Source organism: Penaeus vannamei, chromosome 6 (assembly GCF_042767895.1).
Source record: "Penaeus vannamei isolate JL-2024 chromosome 6, ASM4276789v1, whole genome shotgun sequence".
Lineage (NCBI taxonomy): Eukaryota > Metazoa > Arthropoda > Malacostraca > Decapoda > Penaeidae > Penaeus > Penaeus vannamei.
Genome location: NC_091554.1, coordinates 8,868,197 through 8,875,696, shown reverse-complemented (window position 1 = coordinate 8,875,696; position 7,500 = coordinate 8,868,197). Strand labels below are relative to the sequence as shown.

At 41.4% G+C, this 7,500-nt stretch overlaps 1 protein-coding gene across 3 annotated transcripts in view; it reads right to left on the bottom strand.

Moving 5' to 3' along the window:
• The window catches only part of LOC113800181 (myosin-2 heavy chain), a 97,170-nt gene that overhangs the window by 86,747 nt on the left and 2,923 nt on the right, over positions 1 to 7,500 (bottom strand). The window contains exon 1 of one of the 3 annotated variants that reach the window (XM_070122603.1): positions 4,192 to 4,327. The exons of 1 other annotated variant lie outside the window; for it this stretch is intronic. The gene's annotated coding sequence lies outside the window, so the exon portion shown is untranslated. Of the gene's footprint in view, positions 1 to 1,331; positions 1,584 to 4,191; positions 4,328 to 7,500 lie in introns of those variants that run through there. One more of the 3 variants, XM_070122602.1, reaches the window with a different exon arrangement.

Below are 7,500 nucleotides of genomic sequence, written 5' to 3'. Positions count from 1 at the left end.
CCTGCCTACCTGATTTCCGTTATCGTAGTATCGTCCGTTGAGACTGATTTTCCCGAATGTTTATTTTGTTTTATTGCCTCGCCTAAAGAAGCTATCGATGCATTTTTATTGGAGAACGAAGACTGTTTTAAATACAAAATGGGTTATCTAATCCCGCGTTTTTTTAAACCAATCAATAATTCTCATTCCTGTACCCTTCGTCTATTTTTTTTTCTATCTGTTTCTTTCACATTTCCTTGTCTTTTATCAAGCGTCTCTCCTCATCCTTGAAGCTATCCCTCACTTCAAGCGCGTCATATCTCCACCTACCACGTTGGGCTACCTCGGGACAGAGACCAAGAACTACCTGGCTATATTTTCCATTTCCTACCCTTAAGATGTCGGCTTGATTAACAGTTATTTCCTGAGCTAATGGCGACAGCGGTTACCCATGCGGCGGCCTACCTAAAAAGGCAGCAATCGCCGTTCTTACCTGCATGTCACCTTGCCTATCTTCCTTACAATCAACCTTCCTCCACGCTCGGGAGAAGGTGCTAAATTGAGCGACGTGCGATTTTAGACCTTACTGCTCATGGTCTCAAGGATCCTACCCGCGGAAGGCAAAATGGAAATCGGTTTACCTAAACTCAGGCTTATCTCGCGAAACGGGTATAGGTGTGCTTCCCTTATAAGAAAAAAAGCTGGTGTATGTACGTAGTTTTGTCCGAATCTTTATCTGTAGTATATTTATGGGTTCGCAGTTTACATCTTCGTGGGACATCATTACGCCTGCCACAAAGACCGGAGTTGCCATGCACAGCGTGACTTCAAGAGTGAGACTTTCCACGGTTTAAGTGAAGATTGTGAGCAGTTTTTACATGCCGTAATTTTGGTTCGTATATTTTCTAGATTGTCGCATGTCTCCAGAGTTTCCTCCCTCATTATCTGCATATAAAACTCAAACAAGGGTCTTTCTTGTATCAGAAAAACATCATAACGGTAGATCAAAGGCATTCTCTTGTTTCGAAAGCACATTTTCTGTGTTGTACAAAATATGGACGACCTTATTCACGTAAACGGCGGGCTATATTTTTCCAAAAAAAATATTACATTCATTTAAACGATCATGGCACTCATTATTTCATATCATTCAAGTATATGCTGAAAATTCAATAATTCACATCCCATACAAGTCTATGCAAGAGACGTGATCGGAACATAATGCACTGCAACTCAAAACCCATCCATCATAACACTGCAACATCTCTCTGACACACGCACCCAACGTTTATTACAAGATACGTTTCAATTTAAACGTGTGAAAAGTGTGAAATATCAAAATCGTGACTTACTGCCAGTCCACGCGGGCCCTCGGGTGCTCTCGACGCTGTAATGGAGAGAACGAGGCGGAGAACTTTTGGACAAAGATTGATCACTGTGCCATTATGCGTGGTCGTCTAGCGGTCTGGGGTCTTCGTTTCTTTTCTCTTCGTGCTCTTTTTGTACTTTATTTCCAAGCGTTGTGTGTTGCACGCTACGCCCGGATCCCAAACTACTTCCTTTTGTGTGGGCGAGAGGGGGAAGCTAACAGCTGATTAACAGGGCGCAGATAAACCTTTACACGCAGGACCCCTCGAAACCCATGCGAGATAATTTGAGATTGAGGCGCAGGTGTTTCTGCATATTGATAAACTTATTTTAATTAGCTGTAATTATATCCGTCGAGAGCATGTAAGATTCTGATTACAATAGCGCAATAAACTAAACGGTAATTATGTAAATTTAGATTTAAAAATTATGCAAATACTAATATACAATAAAAGGGATTTCCTTCCCATTAATCTGTACCATATTACGGTTAGATAAAATAATGCGAAGAAACTATTCGATAGCAAAAAATAAGATAAAAATATAACATAAAAAATAATATAGAGTGTAGGCTGTTTCCGTAACTCCTGATATTTTCCTATGAATAAAGCTCATGACTGACAGTTATCAGAACGCAAAAGTGTGGGGGGGAGGGAGAGAGGGAGAGAGGGAGAGAGGGAGAGAGGGAGAGAGGGAGAGAGAGAGAGAGAGAGAGAGAGAGAGAGAGAGAGAGAGAGAGAGAGAGAGAGAGAGAGAGAGAGAGAGAGAGAGAGAGAGAGACAGACAGACAGACAGACAGACAGACAGACAGACAGAGACAGAGCAGAGGGGGGAAGGGAAAGAGACATCGCTAAAAGAACTCCTCCGTTCATTGTCCCCAACTACCGTGCCAACGAGTTAGGTTGCGGTGAAGAGGCGAGGAGATGGGTGCGGTGGGCAGGTGGGCGGGGGAGAGGTAGGGGTAGGAGGCTCGGGTAGCAGGGTTATGGGCTTCATTTATCAGTTTATTGAACGTCAAATCAGCAGAAAACTATTTGGGGTTTTCTAAAATGGGACTGCGAGATACATAATCTTAAACTATGCTTGTTTTCAGTATATAGCGTCCCTGACCTTTTCATTCGGATGTTGAACGAATTTGGTTGCCCTTTTCTTTTCCTTAAAATCTTATCTGCACTGCGTAGGGACTTCTCCCATCTCCAGATTTGAATACGGCATTGGAATAGCCCTCTCATTCATTAACATATCCCATGAAACAGATTCCAATTAGGCCGGGCCGCTCCCATCCATCCTTTATGACACTCTTCGCAGGCTCTCCCTTGGGCTATCTTCCTGGATCTGTCCTTACGAATCGCGCCCTCCTATTGGCAGCCATTCCGCCACGGTCAGACGGTTTTATTGCGCCTGCAGTTGATCGCCTCATCTGCAGTTAAAGAGCAATAGGATCCGGACCTGTGCGCACTCAGCCGAAGGTCGAGTTTTGCTTTGACACGTCCATTGGTCAGGAAAAGCGAAACGTTGGGAGACCCTCGCTGGCGTGGGACATTACACGAACGTAAACAGCCTGGTGTTAGGCGAACGCACATGCACCCGGTGGCGTCTTGGGGCTTCAGATTTAGTCTAGAGGCTTCAGTCAAGGAAGTATAATTAATAGATCTTACACTGGTTGGTACTGACTGAGGATGATACCAGGAAGTATTTCATGTTTAATTATACCAACAAAAAATATCGCCACTCGTCATAACATGATTAATATTCATAAGAGAACCATCTTTCAACCCGTTATAAGGAAGAGATTTGTCTGTTATATTGAGTATACTGCGAGACAGACCACTGAAAAATGCCAGTATTTACAATATCTGATTTTTATGATGGATAATTTCGTTTAATTCAAGGCTACGGCCAGAAAACTATGTGACTTTTTAAGTATTCAGATACAATCGTCACCGGAAAAGAACACCGTTGATTTTATAAGGGACTCTGTATGTTTGTATGTCTCTCTCTCTCTCTCTCTCTCTCTCTCTCTCTCTCTCTCTCTCTCTCTATATATATATATATATATATATATATATATATATATATATATATATATATATATGTGTGTGTGTGTGTGTGTGTGTGTGTGTGTGTGTGCGTATGTATGTATGCATTATATAAATAAACGTTTATATATATATATATATATATATATATATATATATATATATATATATATATACATGTATATTCATCAGTAATGATAGATTTAAATATAGTACAAATATATATGGAGGAAGAAGCTGAATCTTTCGAAATATAATATTAATTACGGTGAATTTAACAAAACAAAAGCATATATCCGAATATCAGACTGAGAGGAGAGAACGATTACTACAATCTAAATGCAAATCGACACGAGACCCTCGACGACTGCCCAGAGGAAAAAAACGCATCCAGGCCTATCTCCAAGTGTCAAAAACCAACGAAAGAATGTCTGGTTTTATTACACCTCAAGACGATCCCATTCACCGGCCGCTCATTCATCTCATCCGTCGAGGAAAAACTTCATTGGTTGTGCTAGCGTGATTTAGGCCTGTGCCCTTTTGTATAGGCCTAAGCGATTAAAGCTTATCAATGACATTGATCCAAATCTCTACAGGTTCGGTGTGTAGGGTGTGGTGATAAAGGCCAAGATTATGTGCTTGATTGTTAACCTTGTGTGTAATTGAGAAGGATTTGTTTGGTTCTATATTAGAGATAAGTGAACACGAATCTGATTCTATTCACGGGCTTCACCTAAGAAAGGTTACAAGACAGAGAACATGAAAGCATTGTCTGTACATATTTTTTATCACAGCAATTACTCACCTTCTTTTATAGCAGCGCGGGAGAGGCTAGAGGCCCACCCACGCACGCTGATAGCAGCACAGGCGTGACGCAGGATTCAAGTGCGATCAGTGTGACGGCATCAACTCGTTGGTCCGATCACACTGGCGGCAGCCGTGTAACTACGGGCTTGGCAAGTGTCCCCTTCAATAAACTATGCCCCTCCCGCTTAATTATCCGTACCCCTCTTCGAGAAACTAAATCCCCATCCCCTATTTACCTGTACCTCCTTCGATGAATTATCCCCCCTTTTATTTACATGCGATCCCCAACCCATTCTTGCATCCCTTAAAACACAACGACGAACACCAGAGGGATGGAGGGAGAGACTGAAATCGCTTGGACACCTGTCACGTGCATATTGATTTATGCAGAACCACAGTAACAACAAATTATGAAAAGGTGAACAGAGAAATCGACTTACTGATGTAGTCTAACAATAATAAACAACTAAAATGCGAAAATATACCCCCCTTCTCCTCCTCAACAAAATTACGTTATCCACATCTACAAAACTATATGAACACACCCGGGAAAAATACAATTCAGAAAATAAAGAGATGCTATACAATAGGTCTAATCGCCACCAAGGACTGTCACAAACTAAGACTTGTATAGTTGAAGTTCCACCCATGTCAACTTTTGGAAAGGCCAGCTGTTACCTTGTATGTCCCATTTCTTCCTTTTAGGTATCTATGGCCTTCTGGTCTTTATCTTTTTTTTGCTTCATTCCTTGTTTTTGTTTTTTGTTATGTTTTTTTTTTTTCATTTTCTACTTTTGGGAATTTAACGCCTTAATTTTTTCTCCTATCTTATTCTCTCTCTCTCTCTCTCTCTCTCTCTCTCTCTCTCTCTCTCTCTCTCTCTCTCTCTCTCTCTCTCTCTCTCTCTCTCTCTCTCTCTCTCTCTCCATTTATCCTCATCGTATCCTCCTTTTTCATCTTTATCTAAGCCTGTCTCCAACTCTCTCCCCGTCCTTTGAAAATAGCACAATAGGCCTATCGTGCAGACGGGTCCGCCCACAGTTAAGTTTTAGTACTTTTGTTCCGAAGAATAGAGATAAGTCAAAGCCCATTCAGCAATTGGTCAGCCATGTGCGGTTACGACGACCAAATTTCGTGTGAATGACTTTCTGATAACGATCTTTTGTTATTTGTCAACGTGTCAATGTGTACAGCGCGAGGGGTTTGTATTCCTGTGGTTGCTCTCTCGCCCTCTTTCTCTTTCTCTCTCCCTCTGTCTTTCTCTTTCTTTCTCTCTCTCTCTCTCTCTCTCTCTCTCTCTCTCTCTCTCTCTCTCTCTCTCTCTCTCTCTCTCTCTCTCTCTCTCTCTCTCTCTCTCTCTCCTTTCCCTGTTTCCTTTTTGACCCATTCCAAATTTCCCCCTACTTTCCTGTTTCTGGCCACCCCTCCCCTTATCCTCACCCCTCTAAACCCGTGACGTATGTGCTGTCACAGCCCCCCCCCCCCGTCCATCCCACCCCCGCCATGTTAACGACCAGGACCTTTCTGGACAGTTCAACAGTCAAACAAAAAAAAAAAAACGGGAGGGGATATGTGACTAAAATCATATCGACGACCTTGAGTGCAACAAGATAACATGATTTAACCCCATTGGCTCGGTTTAATTATTTTTTCTTACCATGAATCAAACTGATCTAGATGGAATAAAGCGAAAACCATTTGGTGGGGAAAAATAAGCAGAGGTTGCCCAAACAAGGCATTGTGAGGGAAACAACCCACGCCTCATAAACAAGAGACGTCAAAACATGGCCATGTCTTTTACACTCCACGCAGTTCCATGCCTGGGATTTGTGACTGAATTAAAGTATATTTTTACTGTCTTGATTTAATTGAATTGTCCATTTGCGTTCATCGTGTAATGTAGGCCTATATTATTCACGTTGCAATATTTGTTTTATTTTCCATGTTGACTTTTTATTCGAAAACTGCAATACATACCAGTTGCACATAAACACATTCAAACACACACACACACACACACACACACATACACACACACACACACACACACACACACACACACACACATACATCACATCAAGAAATAGGAGAGAGAAAAAAGAGAGGACGTGGTAACATAACGATATGTACGACGTGAAAAGGTCAACGTGAGAACATTAGGAAAGTGTAAGCATTCCAACAAAGCACGACTTCCGGAGAAAATGGTATCAATGCGTCCCCGAGGCAAGAAAAAGCATACCCAGGTTTCTGCACAAAGGGAGCCGACGCCTTATGTTGAACCTGGCTACACCTAAACGGCAATTAACACAGAACTAGCCAGTAGAAGTAGCCAAGGAATGCAGGTGGGCGTAGGGAACCGCCTCGTTATCAAACCACAGCTTTCTACTTAACCTGATTTCGGGCTTTTTTTTTTTTTTGGGGGGGGGGAGGAAGCGTGTGTGTGTGTGTGTGTGTGGGTTCTTTTCCAGGAGAGACTGCAACGGAAAAATTATGATCAACCTGCAGGGAGTGTTTTCTTCGTCCTCAGGGGAGACGCTTTGGAAATTGCTGGTCCTCTCTGCTCCAGAAACCCAAATTGTTGAGTTCCCTTATTATCATTAACACCCAATGTTTTTTGTTTTCTTTTTTTTTTGTATATACTTTTTGTTATCTCTTAGCTCTTGCAAGGTATATATGAACGTTCATAATCGCAGATAACTAATAAATGTGTATTCTCTTCGTTTCTCTCCCATGAAACTAAATACGCAAATGCAGCAATAATAGTGACATCACCAGACTTATCAAAAGTTTACCTCGACAATCTACAATCAAACCTACGTTATTCAACCTACATCAAACATACTTCCCTTACGATTGAATAAACATCCACCCGCTAAAACCCCAGTGTACCCTAAAATAAAACATAACCAAACTATTCAACTATTTTTCCGTTGCAAACAAAAGAAAACAACTCCTCCCCCCCTCCTCCCCCCACTTTCCTTCAAGCGCTCATCAACGACAGATTCTTCCCATTTTTTCGTTTCTTTTCGTTTTCTTTTTTATTCGCTCGCCAGGCCCCGCGCAGCTGTTCTAGTGCCAGCAGGGTGAAGTGGAAGACTGCGTTCTATCATTTACAAAACAAAGAGATTTTTTTCCAAACATGTTCAGAAAAAAATAGAAAAGAAAGTCATAACCCTGGATAATTTGTTGTTTTTTTTAATTTGAAGTTTTTAACGTTATAAGTTTTTTTTTTTTTTTTTTTTTTTTTTTTGCGATTTCGTAAGAACACTTATCACAGCGATCGTTTGAATCCTGATCATTGTTACCA